Below are 17,500 nucleotides of genomic sequence, written 5' to 3'. Positions count from 1 at the left end.
GACGTTTTTCCCCCGAGCAAAGTCCGCCGAGACCCCCTGTATCCCACGGGGATGTACTGGCGTGCACTTAAAGGTTGATGCCGCTCTGTTACTTGGGAAACGAACCACAAGCCAAATCCAGCTAATTTGTGAATGACTTAGCTCTCCTGCTTTCTCGAGAACGTGCTTTTTTCGTCGGATGAAACTTCCACAGGCTTTTCCAGCAGATTTGCACCTGCACTCAAAAAAGTCAAAATTTTTACACATAGACCCCATCAAACGGGAGAAATTGGCCCGGATTGCTCTCATGTGCGTTACGGGGCATCGTTTCTCTCGCGCCGAATTCTCTCGAGCTGGGAAATCGCTCATTTTTGCGTCGCCAAATATCGTACGAACGCCGTGAAACTTCCACAGGCTTTTTCAGCAGATTTGCACCTGCACTCAAAAAAGTCAAAATTTTTACACATAGACCCCATCAAACGGGAGAAATTGGCCCGGATTGCTCTCATGTGCGTTACGGGGCATCGTTTCTCTCGCGCCGAATTCCATCGAGCTGGGAAATCGCTCATTTTTGCGTCGCCAAATATCGTACGAACGCCGTGAAACTTCCACAGGCTTTTTCAGCAGATTTGCACCTGCACTCAAAAAAGTCAAAATTTTTACACATAGACCCCATCAAACGGGAGAAATTGGCCCGGATTGCTCTCATGTGCGTTACGGGGCATCGTTTCTCTCGCGCCGAATTCTCTCGAGCTGGGAAATCGCTCATTTTTGCGTCGCCAAATATCGTACGAACGCCGTGAAACTTCCACAGGCTTTTTCAGCAGATTTGCACGTGCACTCAAAAAAGTCAAAATTTTTACACATAGACCCCATCAAACGGGAGAAATTGGCCCGGATTGCTCTCATGTGCGTTACGGGGCATCGTTTCTGTCGCGCCGAATTCCATCGAGCTGGGAAATCGCTCATTTTTGCGTCGCCAAATATCGTACGAACGCCGTGAAACTTCCACAGGCTTTTTCAGCAGATTTGCACGTGCACTCAAAAAAGTCAAAATTTGTACACATAGACCCCATCAAACGGGAGAAATTGGCCCGGATTGCTCTCATGTGCGTTACGGGGCATCGTTTCTCTCGCGCCGAATTCTCTCGAGCTGGGAAATCGCTCATTTTTGCGTCGCCAAATATCGTACGAACGCCGTGAAACTTCCACAGGCTTTTTCAGCAGATTTGCACCTGCACTCAAAAAAGTCAAAATTTTTACACATAGACCCCATCAAACGGGAGAAATTGGCCCGGATTGCTCTCATGTGCGTTACGGGGCATCGTTTCTGTCGCGCCGAATTCCATCGAGCTGGGAAATCGCTCATTTTTGCGTCGCCAAATATCGTACGAACGCCGTGAAACTTCCACAGGCTTTTCCAGCAGATTTGCACGTGCACTCAAAAAAGTCAAAATTTTTACACATAGACCCCATCAAACGGGAGAAATTGGCCCGGATTGCTCTCATGTGCGTTACGGGGCATCGTTTCTCTCGCGCCGAATTCTCTCGAGCTGGGAAATCGCTCATTTTTGCGTCGCCAAATATCGTACGAACGCCGTGAAACTTCCACAGGCTTTTTCAGCAGATTTGCACGTGCACTCAAAAAAGTCAAAATTTTTACACATAGACCCCATCAAACGGGAGAAATTGGCCGGGATTGCTCTCATGTGCGTTACGGGGCATCGTTTCTCTCGCTCCGAATTCCATCGAGCTGGGAAATCGCTCATTTTTGCGTCGCCAAATATCGTACGAACGCCGTGAAACTTCCACAGGCTTTTTCAGCAGATTTGCACGTGCACTCAAAAAAGTCAAAATTTTTACACATAGACCCCATCAAACGGGAGAAATTGGCCGGGATTGCTCTCATGTGCGTTACGGGGCATCGTTTCTCTCGCGCCGAATTCCATCGAGCTGGGAAATCGCTCATTTTTGCGTCGCCAAATATCGTACGAACGCCGTGAAACTTCCACAGGCTTTTCCAGCAGATTGGCACGTGCACTCAAAAAAGTCAAAATTTGTACACATAGACCCCATCAAACGGGAGAAATTGGCCGGGATTGCTCTCATGTGCGTTACGGGGCATCGTTTCTCTCGCTCCGAATTCCATCGAGCTGGGAAATCGCTCATTTTTGCGTCGCCAAATATCGTACGAACGCCGTGAAACTTCCACAGGCTTTTCCAGCAGATTTGCACCTGCACTCAAAAAAGTCAAAATTTTTACACATAGACCCCATCAAACGGGAGAAATTGGCCCGGATTGCTCTCATGTGCGTTACGGGGCATCGTTTCTCTCGCGCCGAATTCTCTCGAGCTGGGAAATCGCTCATTTTTGCGTCGCCAAATATCGTACGAACGCCGTGAAACTTCCACAGGCTTTTTCAGCAGATTTGCACCTGCACTCAAAAAAGTCAAAATTTTTACACATAGACCCCATCAAACGGGAGAAATTGGCCCGGATTGCTCTCATGTGCGTTACGGGGCATCGTTTCTCTCGCGCCGAATTCCATCGAGCTGGGAAATCGCTCATTTTTGCGTCGCCAAATATCGTACGAACGCCGTGAAACTTCCACAGGCTTTTTCAGCAGATTTGCACGTGCACTCAAAAAAGTCAAAATTTTTACACATAGACCCCATCAAACGGGAGAAATTGGCCCGGATTGCTCTCATGTGCGTTACGGGGCATCGTTTCTCTCGCGCCGAATTCTCTCGAGCTGGGAAATCGCTCATTTTTGCGTCGCCAAATATCGTACGAACGCCGTGAAACTTCCACAGGCTTTTTCAGCAGATTTGCACGTGCACTCAAAAAAGTCAAAATTTGTACACATAGACCCCATCAAACGGGAGAAATTGGCCGGGATTGCTCTCATGTGCGTTACGGGGCATCGTTTCTCTCGCTCCGAATTCCATCGAGCTGGGAAATCGCTCATTTTTGCGTCGCCAAATATCGTACGAACGCCGTGAAACTTCCACAGGCTTTTTCAGCAGATTTGCACGTGCACTCAAAAAAGTCAAAATTTTTACACATAGACCCCATCAAACGGGAGAAATTGGCCGGGATTGCTCTCATGTGCGTTACGGGGCATCGTTTCTCTCGCGCCGAATTCCATCGAGCTGGGAAATCGCTCATTTTTGCGTCGCCAAATATCGTACGAACGCCGTGAAACTTCCACAGGCTTTTCCAGCAGATTTGCACGTGCACTCAAAAAAGTCTAAATTTTTACACATAGACCCCATCAAACGGGAGAAATTGGCCCGGATTGCTCTCATGTGCGTTACGGGGCATCGTTTCTCTCGCGCCGAATTCTCTCGAGCTGGGAAATCGCTCATTTTTGCGTCGCCAAATATCGTACGAACGCCGTGAAACTTCCACAGGCTTTTTCAGCAGATTTGCACCTGCACTCAAAAAAGTCAAAATTTTTACACATAGACCCCATCAAACGGGAGAAATTGGCCCGGATTGCTCTCATGTGCGTTACGGGGCATCGTTTCTCTCGCTCCGAATTCCATCGAGCTTGGAAATCGCTCATTTTTGCGTCGCCAAATATCGTACGAACGCCGTGAAACTTCCACAGGCTTTTCCAGCAGATTTGCACCTGCACTCAAAAAAGTCAAAATTTTTACACATAGACCCCATCAAACGGGAGAAATTGGCCCGGATTGCTCTCATGTGCGTTACGGGGCATCGTTTCTGTCGCGCCGAATTCCATCGAGCTGGGAAATCGCTCATTTTTGCGTCGCCAAATATCGTACGAACGCCGTGAAACTTCCACAGGCTTTTCCAGCAGATTGGCACGTGCACTCAAAAAAGTCAAAATTTGTACACATAGACCCCATCAAACGGGAGAAATTGGCCGGGATTGCTCTCATGTGCGTTACGGGGCATCGTTTCTCTCGCTCCGAATTCCATCGAGCTGGGAAATCGCTCATTTTTGCGTCGCCAAATATCGTACGAACGCCGTGAAACTTCCACAGGCTTTTCCAGCAGATTGGCACGTGCACTCAAAAAAGTCAAAATTTGTACACATAGACCCCATCAAACGGGAGAAATTGGCCCGGATTGCTCTCATGTGCGTTACGGGGCATCGTTTCTCTCGCGCCGAATTCTCTCGAGCTGGGAAATCGCTCATTTTTGCGTCGCCAAATATCGTACGAACGCCGTGAAACTTCCACAGGCTTTTTCAGCAGATTTGCACCTGCACTCAAAAAAGTCAAAATTTTTACACATAGACCCCATCAAACGGGAGAAATTGGCCCGGATTGCTCTCATGTGCGTTACGGGGCATCGTTTCTCTCGCTCCGAATTCCATCGAGCTTGGAAATCGCTCATTTTTGCGTCGCCAAATATCGTACGAACGCCGTGAAACTTCCACAGGCTTTTCCAGCAGATTTGCACCTGCACTCAAAAAAGTCAAAATTTTTACACATAGACCCCATCAAACGGGAGAAATTGGCCCGGATTGCTCTCATGTGCGTTACGGGGCATCGTTTCTGTCGCGCCGAATTCCATCGAGCTGGGAAATCGCTCATTTTTGCGTCGCCAAATATCGTACGAACGCCGTGAAACTTCCACAGGCTTTTCCAGCAGATTGGCACGTGCACTCAAAAAAGTCAAAATTTGTACACATAGACCCCATCAAACGGGAGAAATTGGCCGGGATTGCTCTCATGTGCGTTACGGGGCATCGTTTCTCTCGCGCCGAATTCTCTCGAGCTGGGAAATCGCTCATTTTTGCGTCGCCAAATATCGTACGAACGCCGTGAAACTTCCACAGGCTTTTTCAGCAGATTTGCACGTGCACTCAAAAAAGTCAAAATTTTTACACATAGACCCCATCAAACGGGAGAAATTGGCCCGGATTGCTCTCATGTGCGTTACGGGGCATCGTTTCTGTCGCGCCGAATTCCATCGAGCTGGGAAATCGCTCATTTTTGCGTCGCCAAATATCGTACGAACGCCGTGAAACTTCCACAGGCTTTTTCAGCAGATTTGCACGTGCACTCAAAAAAGTCAAAATTTGTACACATAGACCCCATCAAACGGGAGAAATTGGCCCGGATTGCTCTCATGTGCGTTACGGGGCATCGTTTCTCTCGCGCCGAATTCTCTCGAGCTGGGAAATCGCTCATTTTTGCGTCGCCAAATATCGTACGAACGCCGTGAAACTTCCACAGGCTTTTTCAGCAGATTTGCACCTGCACTCAAAAAAGTCAAAATTTTTACACATAGACCCCATCAAACGGGAGAAATTGGCCCGGATTGCTCTCATGTGCGTTACGGGGCATCGTTTCTGTCGTGCCGAATTCCATCGAGCTGGGAAATCGCTCATTTTTGCGTCGCCAAATATCGTACGAACGCCGTGAAACTTCCACAGGCTTTTCCAGCAGATTTGCACGTGCACTCAAAAAAGTCAAAATTTTTACACATAGACCCCATCAAACGGGAGAAATTGGCCCGGATTGCTCTCATGTGCGTTACGGGGCATCGTTTCTCTCGCGCCGAATTCTCTCGAGCTGGGAAATCGCTCATTTTTGCGTCGCCAAATATCGTACGAACGCCGTGAAACTTCCACAGGCTTTTTCAGCAGATTTGCACGTGCACTCAAAAAAGTCAAAATTTTTACACATAGACCCCATCAAACGGGAGAAATTGGCCGGGATTGCTCTCATGTGCGTTACGGGGCATCGTTTCTCTCGCTCCGAATTCCATCGAGCTGGGAAATCGCTCATTTTTGCGTCGCCAAATATCGTACGAACGCCGTGAAACTTCCACAGGCTTTTTCAGCAGATTTGCACGTGCACTCAAAAAAGTCAAAATTTTTACACATAGACCCCATCAAACGGGAGAAATTGGCCGGGATTGCTCTCATGTGCGTTACGGGGCATCGTTTCTCTCGCGCCGAATTCCATCGAGCTGGGAAATCGCTCATTTTTGCGTCGCCAAATATCGTACGAACGCCGTGAAACTTCCACAGGCTTTTCCAGCAGATTGGCACGTGCACTCAAAAAAGTCAAAATTTGTACACATAGACCCCATCAAACGGGAGAAATTGGCCGGGATTGCTCTCATGTGCGTTACGGGGCATCGTTTCTCTCGCTCCGAATTCCATCGAGCTGGGAAATCGCTCATTTTTGCGTCGCCAAATATCGTACGAACGCCGTGAAACTTCCACAGGCTTTTCCAGCAGATTTGCACCTGCACTCAAAAAAGTCAAAATTTTTACACATAGACCCCATCAAACGGGAGAAATTGGCCCGGATTGCTCTCATGTGCGTTACGGGGCATCGTTTCTCTCGCGCCGAATTCTCTCGAGCTGGGAAATCGCTCATTTTTGCGTCGCCAAATATCGTACGAACGCCGTGAAACTTCCACAGGCTTTTTCAGCAGATTTGCACGTGCACTCAAAAAAGTCAAAATTTTTACACATAGACCCCATCAAACGGGAGAAATTGGCCCGGATTGCTCTCATGTGCGTTACGGGGCATCGTTTCTCTCGCGCCGAATTCCATCGAGCTGGGAAATCGCTCATTTTTGCGTCGCCAAATATCGTACGAACGCCGTGAAACTTCCACAGGCTTTTTCAGCAGATTTGCACCTGCACTCAAAAAAGTCAAAATTTTTACACATAGACCCCATCAAACGGGAGAAATTGGCCCGGATTGCTCTCATGTGCGTTACGGGGCATCGTTTCTCTCGCGCCGAATTCTCTCGAGCTGGGAAATCGCTCATTTTTGCGTCGCCAAATATCGTACGAACGCCGTGAAACTTCCACAGGCTTTTTCAGCAGATTTGCACGTGCACTCAAAAAAGTCAAAATTTTTACACATAGACCCCATCAAACGGGAGAAATTGGCCGGGATTGCTCTCATGTGCGTTACGGGGCATCGTTTCTCTCGCTCCGAATTCCATCGAGCTGGGAAATCGCTCATTTTTGCGTCGCCAAATATCGTACGAACGCCGTGAAACTTCCACAGGCTTTTTCAGCAGATTTGCACGTGCACTCAAAAAAGTCAAAATTTTTACACATAGACCCCATCAAACGGGAGAAATTGGCCGGGATTGCTCTCATGTGCGTTACGGGGCATCGTTTCTCTCGCGCCGAATTCCATCGAGCTGGGAAATCGCTCATTTTTGCGTCGCCAAATATCGTACGAACGCCGTGAAACTTCCACAGGCTTTTCCAGCAGATTTGCACCTGCACTCAAAAAAGTCAAAATTTTTACACATAGACCCCATCAAACGGGAGAAATTGGCCCGGATTGCTCTCATGTGCGTTACGGGGCATCGTTTCTCTCGCGCCGAATTCTCTCGAGCTGGGAAATCGCTCATTTTTGCGTCGCCAAATATCGTACGAACGCCGTGAAACTTCCACAGGCTTTTTCAGCAGATTTGCACGTGCACTCAAAAAAGTCAAAATTTGTACACATAGACCCCATCAAACGGGAGAAATTGGCCCGGATTGCTCTCATGTGCGTTACGGGGCATCGTTTCTCTCGCGCCGAATTCTCTCGAGCTGGGAAATCGCTCATTTTTGCGTCGCCAAATATCGTACGAACGCCGTGAAACTTCCACAGGCTTTTTCAGCAGATTTGCACCTGCACTCAAAAAAGTCAAAATTTTTACACATAGACCCCATCAAACGGGAGAAATTGGCCCGGATTGCTCTCATGTGCGTTACGGGGCATCGTTTCTGTCGCGCCGAATTCCATCGAGCTGGGAAATCGCTCATTTTTGCGTCGCCAAATATCGTACGAACGCCGTGAAACTTCCACAGGCTTTTCCAGCAGATTTGCACGTGCACTCAAAAAAGTCAAAATTTTTACACATAGACCCCATCAAACGGGAGAAATTGGCCCGGATTGCTCTCATGTGCGTTACGGGGCATCGTTTCTCTCGCGCCGAATTCTCTCGAGCTGGGAAATCGCTCATTTTTGCGTCGCCAAATATCGTACGAACGCCGTGAAACTTCCACAGGCTTTTTCAGCAGATTTGCACGTGCACTCAAAAAAGTCAAAATTTTTACACATAGACCCCATCAAACGGGAGAAATTGGCCGGGATTGCTCTCATGTGCGTTACGGGGCATCGTTTCTCTCGCTCCGAATTCCATCGAGCTGGGAAATCGCTCATTTTTGCGTCGCCAAATATCGTACGAACGCCGTGAAACTTCCACAGGCTTTTTCAGCAGATTTGCACGTGCACTCAAAAAAGTCAAAATTTTTACACATAGACCCCATCAAACGGGAGAAATTGGCCGGGATTGCTCTCATGTGCGTTACGGGGCATCGTTTCTCTCGCGCCGAATTCCATCGAGCTGGGAAATCGCTCATTTTTGCGTCGCCAAATATCGTACGAACGCCGTGAAACTTCCACAGGCTTTTCCAGCAGATTGGCACGTGCACTCAAAAAAGTCAAAATTTGTACACATAGACCCCATCAAACGGGAGAAATTGGCCGGGATTGCTCTCATGTGCGTTACGGGGCATCGTTTCTCTCGCTCCGAATTCCATCGAGCTGGGAAATCGCTCATTTTTGCGTCGCCAAATATCGTACGAACGCCGTGAAACTTCCACAGGCTTTTCCAGCAGATTTGCACCTGCACTCAAAAAAGTCAAAATTTTTACACATAGACCCCATCAAACGGGAGAAATTGGCCCGGATTGCTCTCATGTGCGTTACGGGGCATCGTTTCTCTCGCGCCGAATTCTCTCGAGCTGGGAAATCGCTCATTTTTGCGTCGCCAAATATCGTACGAACGCCGTGAAACTTCCACAGGCTTTTTCAGCAGATTTGCACGTGCACTCAAAAAAGTCAAAATTTTTACACATAGACCCCATCAAACGGGAGAAATTGGCCCGGATTGCTCTCATGTGCGTTACGGGGCATCGTTTCTGTCGCGCCGAATTCCATCGAGCTGGGAAATCGCTCATTTTTGCGTCGCCAAATATCGTACGAACGCCGTGAAACTTCCACAGGCTTTTTCAGCAGATTTGCACGTGCACTCAAAAAAGTCAAAATTTGTACACATAGACCCCATCAAACGGGAGAAATTGGCCCGGATTGCTCTCATGTGCGTTACGGGGCATCGTTTCTCTCGCGCCGAATTCTCTCGAGCTGGGAAATCGCTCATTTTTGCGTCGCCAAATATCGTACGAACGCCGTGAAACTTCCACAGGCTTTTTCAGCAGATTTGCACCTGCACTCAAAAAAGTCAAAATTTTTACACATAGACCCCATCAAACGGGAGAAATTGGCCCGGATTGCTCTCATGTGCGTTACGGGGCATCGTTTCTGTCGCGCCGAATTCCATCGAGCTGGGAAATCGCTCATTTTTGCGTCGCCAAATATCGTACGAACGCCGTGAAACTTCCACAGGCTTTTCCAGCAGATTTGCACGTGCACTCAAAAAAGTCAAAATTTTTACACATAGACCCCATCAAACGGGAGAAATTGGCCCGGATTGCTCTCATGTGCGTTACGGGGCATCGTTTCTCTCGCGCCGAATTCTCTCGAGCTGGGAAATCGCTCATTTTTGCGTCGCCAAATATCGTACGAACGCCGTGAAACTTCCACAGGCTTTTTCAGCAGATTTGCACGTGCACTCAAAAAAGTCAAAATTTTTACACATAGACCCCATCAAACGGGAGAAATTGGCCGGGATTGCTCTCATGTGCGTTACGGGGCATCGTTTCTCTCGCTCCGAATTCCATCGAGCTGGGAAATCGCTCATTTTTGCGTCGCCAAATATCGTACGAACGCCGTGAAACTTCCACAGGCTTTTTCAGCAGATTTGCACGTGCACTCAAAAAAGTCAAAATTTTTACACATAGACCCCATCAAACGGGAGAAATTGGCCGGGATTGCTCTCATGTGCGTTACGGGGCATCGTTTCTCTCGCGCCGAATTCCATCGAGCTGGGAAATCGCTCATTTTTGCGTCGCCAAATATCGTACGAACGCCGTGAAACTTCCACAGGCTTTTCCAGCAGATTGGCACGTGCACTCAAAAAAGTCAAAATTTGTACACATAGACCCCATCAAACGGGAGAAATTGGCCGGGATTGCTCTCATGTGCGTTACGGGGCATCGTTTCTCTCGCTCCGAATTCCATCGAGCTGGGAAATCGCTCATTTTTGCGTCGCCAAATATCGTACGAACGCCGTGAAACTTCCACAGGCTTTTCCAGCAGATTTGCACCTGCACTCAAAAAAGTCAAAATTTTTACACATAGACCCCATCAAACGGGAGAAATTGGCCCGGATTGCTCTCATGTGCGTTACGGGGCATCGTTTCTCTCGCGCCGAATTCTCTCGAGCTGGGAAATCGCTCATTTTTGCGTCGCCAAATATCGTACGAACGCCGTGAAACTTCCACAGGCTTTTTCAGCAGATTTGCACGTGCACTCAAAAAAGTCAAAATTTTTACACATAGACCCCATCAAACGGGAGAAATTGGCCCGGATTGCTCTCATGTGCGTTACGGGGCATCGTTTCTCTCGCGCCGAATTCCATCGAGCTGGGAAATCGCTCATTTTTGCGTCGCCAAATATCGTACGAACGCCGTGAAACTTCCACAGGCTTTTTCAGCAGATTTGCACCTGCACTCAAAAAAGTCAAAATTTTTACACATAGACCCCATCAAACGGGAGAAATTGGCCCGGATTGCTCTCATGTGCGTTACGGGGCATCGTTTCTCTCGCGCCGAATTCTCTCGAGCTGGGAAATCGCTCATTTTTGCGTCGCCAAATATCGTACGAACGCCGTGAAACTTCCACAGGCTTTTTCAGCAGATTTGCACGTGCACTCAAAAAAGTCAAAATTTTTACACATAGACCCCATCAAACGGGAGAAATTGGCCGGGATTGCTCTCATGTGCGTTACGGGGCATCGTTTCTCTCGCTCCGAATTCCATCGAGCTGGGAAATCGCTCATTTTTGCGTCGCCAAATATCGTACGAACGCCGTGAAACTTCCACAGGCTTTTTCAGCAGATTTGCACGTGCACTCAAAAAAGTCAAAATTTTTACACATAGACCCCATCAAACGGGAGAAATTGGCCGGGATTGCTCTCATGTGCGTTACGGGGCATCGTTTCTCTCGCGCCGAATTCCATCGAGCTGGGAAATCGCTCATTTTTGCGTCGCCAAATATCGTACGAACGCCGTGAAACTTCCACAGGCTTTTCCAGCAGATTTGCACCTGCACTCAAAAAAGTCAAAATTTTTACACATAGACCCCATCAAACGGGAGAAATTGGCCCGGATTGCTCTCATGTGCGTTACGGGGCATCGTTTCTCTCGCGCCGAATTCTCTCGAGCTGGGAAATCGCTCATTTTTGCGTCGCCAAATATCGTACGAACGCCGTGAAACTTCCACAGGCTTTTTCAGCAGATTTGCACCTGCACTCAAAAAAGTCAAAATTTTTACACATAGACCCCATCAAACGGGAGAAATTGGCCCGGATTGCTCTCATGTGCGTTACGGGGCATCGTTTCTCTCGCTCCGAATTCCATCGAGCTTGGAAATCGCTCATTTTTGCGTCGCCAAATATCGTACGAACGCCGTGAAACTTCCACAGGCTTTTCCAGCAGATTTGCACCTGCACTCAAAAAAGTCAAAATTTTTACACATAGACCCCATCAAACGGGAGAAATTGGCCCGGATTGCTCTCATGTGCGTTACGGGGCATCGTTTCTGTCGCGCCGAATTCCATCGAGCTGGGAAATCGCTCATTTTTGCGTCGCCAAATATCGTACGAACGCCGTGAAACTTCCACAGGCTTTTCCAGCAGATTGGCACGTGCACTCAAAAAAGTCAAAATTTGTACACATAGACCCCATCAAACGGGAGAAATTGGCCGGGATTGCTCTCATGTGCGTTACGGGGCATCGTTTCTCTCGCGCCGAATTCTCTCGAGCTGGGAAATCGCTCATTTTTGCGTCGCCAAATATCGTACGAACGCCGTGAAACTTCCACAGGCTTTTTCAGCAGATTTGCACGTGCACTCAAAAAAGTCAAAATTTTTACACATAGACCCCATCAAACGGGAGAAATTGGCCCGGATTGCTCTCATGTGCGTTACGGGGCATCGTTTCTGTCGCGCCGAATTCCATCGAGCTGGGAAATCGCTCATTTTTGCGTCGCCAAATATCGTACGAACGCCGTGAAACTTCCACAGGCTTTTTCAGCAGATTTGCACGTGCACTCAAAAAAGTCAAAATTTGTACACATAGACCCCATCAAACGGGAGAAATTGGCCCGGATTGCTCTCATGTGCGTTACGGGGCATCGTTTCTCTCGCGCCGAATTCTCTCGAGCTGGGAAATCGCTCATTTTTGCGTCGCCAAATATCGTACGAACGCCGTGAAACTTCCACAGGCTTTTTCAGCAGATTTGCACCTGCACTCAAAAAAGTCAAAATTTTTACACATAGACCCCATCAAACGGGAGAAATTGGCCCGGATTGCTCTCATGTGCGTTACGGGGCATCGTTTCTGTCGCGCCGAATTCCATCGAGCTGGGAAATCGCTCATTTTTGCGTCGCCAAATATCGTACGAACGCCGTGAAACTTCCACAGGCTTTTCCAGCAGATTTGCACGTGCACTCAAAAAAGTCAAAATTTTTACACATAGACCCCATCAAACGGGAGAAATTGGCCCGGATTGCTCTCATGTGCGTTACGGGGCATCGTTTCTCTCGCGCCGAATTCTCTCGAGCTGGGAAATCGCTCATTTTTGCGTCGCCAAATATCGTACGAACGCCGTGAAACTTCCACAGGCTTTTTCAGCAGATTTGCACGTGCACTCAAAAAAGTCAAAATTTTTACACATAGACCCCATCAAACGGGAGAAATTGGCCGGGATTGCTCTCATGTGCGTTACGGGGCATCGTTTCTCTCGCTCCGAATTCCATCGAGCTGGGAAATCGCTCATTTTTGCGTCGCCAAATATCGTACGAACGCCGTGAAACTTCCACAGGCTTTTTCAGCAGATTTGCACGTGCACTCAAAAAAGTCAAAATTTTTACACATAGACCCCATCAAACGGGAGAAATTGGCCGGGATTGCTCTCATGTGCGTTACGGGGCATCGTTTCTCTCGCGCCGAATTCCATCGAGCTGGGAAATCGCTCATTTTTGCGTCGCCAAATATCGTACGAACGCCGTGAAACTTCCACAGGCTTTTCCAGCAGATTGGCACGTGCACTCAAAAAAGTCAAAATTTGTACACATAGACCCCATCAAACGGGAGAAATTGGCCGGGATTGCTCTCATGTGCGTTACGGGGCATCGTTTCTCTCGCTCCGAATTCCATCGAGCTGGGAAATCGCTCATTTTTGCGTCGCCAAATATCGTACGAACGCCGTGAAACTTCCACAGGCTTTTCCAGCAGATTTGCACCTGCACTCAAAAAAGTCAAAATTTTTACACATAGACCCCATCAAACGGGAGAAATTGGCCCGGATTGCTCTCATGTGCGTTACGGGGCATCGTTTCTCTCGCGCCGAATTCTCTCGAGCTGGGAAATCGCTCATTTTTGCGTCGCCAAATATCGTACGAACGCCGTGAAACTTCCACAGGCTTTTTCAGCAGATTTGCACGTGCACTCAAAAAAGTCAAAATTTTTACACATAGACCCCATCAAACGGGAGAAATTGGCCCGGATTGCTCTCATGTGCGTTACGGGGCATCGTTTCTCTCGCGCCGAATTCCATCGAGCTGGGAAATCGCTCATTTTTGCATCGCCAAATATCGTACGAACGCCGTGAAACTTCCACAGGCTTTTTCAGCAGATTTGCACCTGCACTCAAAAAAGTCAAAATTTTTACACATAGACCCCATCAAACGGGAGAAATTGGCCCGGATTGCTCTCATGTGCGTTACGGGGCATCGTTTCTCTCGCGCCGAATTCTCTCGAGCTGGGAAATCGCTCATTTTTGCGTCGCCAAATATCGTACGAACGCCGTGAAACTTCCACAGGCTTTTTCAGCAGATTTGCACGTGCACTCAAAAAAGTCAAAATTTTTACACATAGACCCCATCAAACGGGAGAAATTGGCCGGGATTGCTCTCATGTGCGTTACGGGGCATCGTTTCTCTCGCTCCGAATTCCATCGAGCTGGGAAATCGCTCATTTTTGCGTCGCCAAATATCGTACGAACGCCGTGAAACTTCCACAGGCTTTTTCAGCAGATTTGCACGTGCACTCAAAAAAGTCAAAATTTTTACACATAGACCCCATCAAACGGGAGAAATTGGCCGGGATTGCTCTCATGTGCGTTACGGGGCATCGTTTCTCTCGCGCCGAATTCCATCGAGCTGGGAAATCGCTCATTTTTGCGTCGCCAAATATCGTACGAACGCCGTGAAACTTCCACAGGCTTTTCCAGCAGATTTGCACCTGCACTCAAAAAAGTCAAAATTTTTACACATAGACCCCATCAAACGGGAGAAATTGGCCCGGATTGCTCTCATGTGCGTTACGGGGCATCGTTTCTCTCGCGCCGAATTCTCTCGAGCTGGGAAATCGCTCATTTTTGCGTCGCCAAATATCGTACGAACGCCGTGAAACTTCCACAGGCTTTTTCAGCAGATTTGCACCTGCACTCAAAAAAGTCAAAATTTTTACACATAGACCCCATCAAACGGGAGAAATTGGCCCGGATTGCTCTCATGTGCGTTACGGGGCATCGTTTCTCTCGCGCCGAATTCCATCGAGCTGGGAAATCGCTCATTTTTGCGTCGCCAAATATCGTACGAACGCCGTGAAACTTCCACAGGCTTTTTCAGCAGATTTGCACCTGCACTCAAAAAAGTCAAAATTTTTACACATAGACCCCATCAAACGGGAGAAATTGGCCCGGATTGCTCTCATGTGCGTTACGGGGCATCGTTTCTCTCGCGCCGAATTCTCTCGAGCTGGGAAATCGCTCATTTTTGCGTCGCCAAATATCGTACGAACGCCGTGAAACTTCCACAGGCTTTTTCAGCAGATTTGCACGTGCACTCAAAAAAGTCAAAATTTTTACACATAGACCCCATCAAACGGGAGAAATTGGCCCGGATTGCTCTCATGTGCGTTACGGGGCATCGTTTCTGTCGCGCCGAATTCCATCGAGCTGGGAAATCGCTCATTTTTGCGTCGCCAAATATCGTACGAACGCCGTGAAACTTCCACAGGCTTTTTCAGCAGATTTGCACGTGCACTCAAAAAAGTCAAAATTTGTACACATAGACCCCATCAAACGGGAGAAATTGGCCCGGATTGCTCTCATGTGCGTTACGGGGCATCGTTTCTCTCGCGCCGAATTCTCTCGAGCTGGGAAATCGCTCATTTTTGCGTCGCCAAATATCGTACGAACGCCGTGAAACTTCCACAGGCTTTTTCAGCAGATTTGCACCTGCACTCAAAAAAGTCAAAATTTTTACACATAGACCCCATCAAACGGGAGAAATTGGCCCGGATTGCTCTCATGTGCGTTACGGGGCATCGTTTCTGTCGCGCCGAATTCCATCGAGCTGGGAAATCGCTCATTTTTGCGTCGCCAAATATCGTACGAACGCCGTGAAACTTCCACAGGCTTTTCCAGCAGATTTGCACGTGCACTCAAAAAAGTCAAAATTTTTACACATAGACCCCATCAAACGGGAGAAATTGGCCCGGATTGCTCTCATGTGCGTTACGGGGCATCGTTTCTCTCGCGCCGAATTCTCTCGAGCTGGGAAATCGCTCATTTTTGCGTCGCCAAATATCGTACGAACGCCGTGAAACTTCCACAGGCTTTTTCAGCAGATTTGCACGTGCACTCAAAAAAGTCAAAATTTTTACACATAGACCCCATCAAACGGGAGAAATTGGCCGGGATTGCTCTCATGTGCGTTACGGGGCATCGTTTCTCTCGCTCCGAATTCCATCGAGCTGGGAAATCGCTCATTTTTGCGTCGCCAAATATCGTACGAACGCCGTGAAACTTCCACAGGCTTTTTCAGCAGATTTGCACGTGCACTCAAAAAAGTCAAAATTTTTACACATAGACCCCATCAAACGGGAGAAATTGGCCGGGATTGCTCTCATGTGCGTTACGGGGCATCGTTTCTCTCGCGCCGAATTCCATCGAGCTGGGAAATCGCTCATTTTTGCGTCGCCAAATATCGTACGAACGCCGTGAAACTTCCACAGGCTTTTCCAGCAGATTGGCACGTGCACTCAAAAAAGTCAAAATTTGTACACATAGACCCCATCAAACGGGAGAAATTGGCCGGGATTGCTCTCATGTGCGTTACGGGGCATCGTTTCTCTCGCTCCGAATTCCATCGAGCTGGGAAATCGCTCATTTTTGCGTCGCCAAATATCGTACGAACGCCGTGAAACTTCCACAGGCTTTTCCAGCAGATTTGCACCTGCACTCAAAAAAGTCAAAATTTTTACACATAGACCCCATCAAACGGGAGAAATTGGCCCGGATTGCTCTCATGTGCGTTACGGGGCATCGTTTCTCTCGCGCCGAATTCTCTCGAGCTGGGAAATCGCTCATTTTTGCGTCGCCAAATATCGTACGAACGCCGTGAAACTTCCACAGGCTTTTTCAGCAGATTTGCACCTGCACTCAAAAAAGTCAAAATTTTTACACATAGACCCCATCAAACGGGAGAAATTGGCCCGGATTGCTCTCATGTGCGTTACGGGGCATCGTTTCTCTCGCGCCGAATTCCATCGAGCTGGGAAATCGCTCATTTTTGCGTCGCCAAATATCGTACGAACGCCGTGAAACTTCCACAGGCTTTTTCAGCAGATTTGCACGTGCACTCAAAAAAGTCAAAATTTTTACACATAGACCCCATCAAACGGGAGAAATTGGCCCGGATTGCTCTCATGTGCGTTACGGGGCATCGTTTCTCTCGCGCCGAATTCTCTCGAGCTGGGAAATCGCTCATTTTTGCGTCGCCAAATATCGTACGAACGCCGTGAAACTTCCACAGGCTTTTTCAGCAGATTTGCACGTGCACTCAAAAAAGTCAAAATTTGTACACATAGACCCCATCAAACGGGAGAAATTGGCCGGGATTGCTCTCATGTGCGTTACGGGGCATCGTTTCTCTCGCTCCGAATTCCATCGAGCTGGGAAATCGCTCATTTTTGCGTCGCCAAATATCGTACGAACGCCGTGAAACTTCCACAGGCTTTTTCAGCAGATTTGCACGTGCACTCAAAAAAGTCAAAATTTTTACACATAGACCCCATCAAACGGGAGAAATTGGCCGGGATTGCTCTCATGTGCGTTACGGGGCATCGTTTCTCTCGCGCCGAATTCCATCGAGCTGGGAAATCGCTCATTTTTGCGTCGCCAAATATCGTACGAACGCCGTGAAACTTCCACAGGCTTTTCCAGCAGATTTGCACGTGCACTCAAAAAAGTCAAAATTTTTACACATAGACCCCATCAAACGGGAGAAATTGGCCCGGATTGCTCTCATGTGCGTTACGGG

This window comes from Lampetra planeri, chromosome 4, assembly GCF_965212315.1.
Source record: "Lampetra planeri chromosome 4, kcLamPlan1.2.h2, whole genome shotgun sequence".
Classification (NCBI taxonomy): domain Eukaryota; kingdom Metazoa; phylum Chordata; class Hyperoartia; order Petromyzontiformes; family Petromyzontidae; genus Lampetra; species Lampetra planeri.
This window is presented reverse-complemented; position numbering follows the sequence as displayed.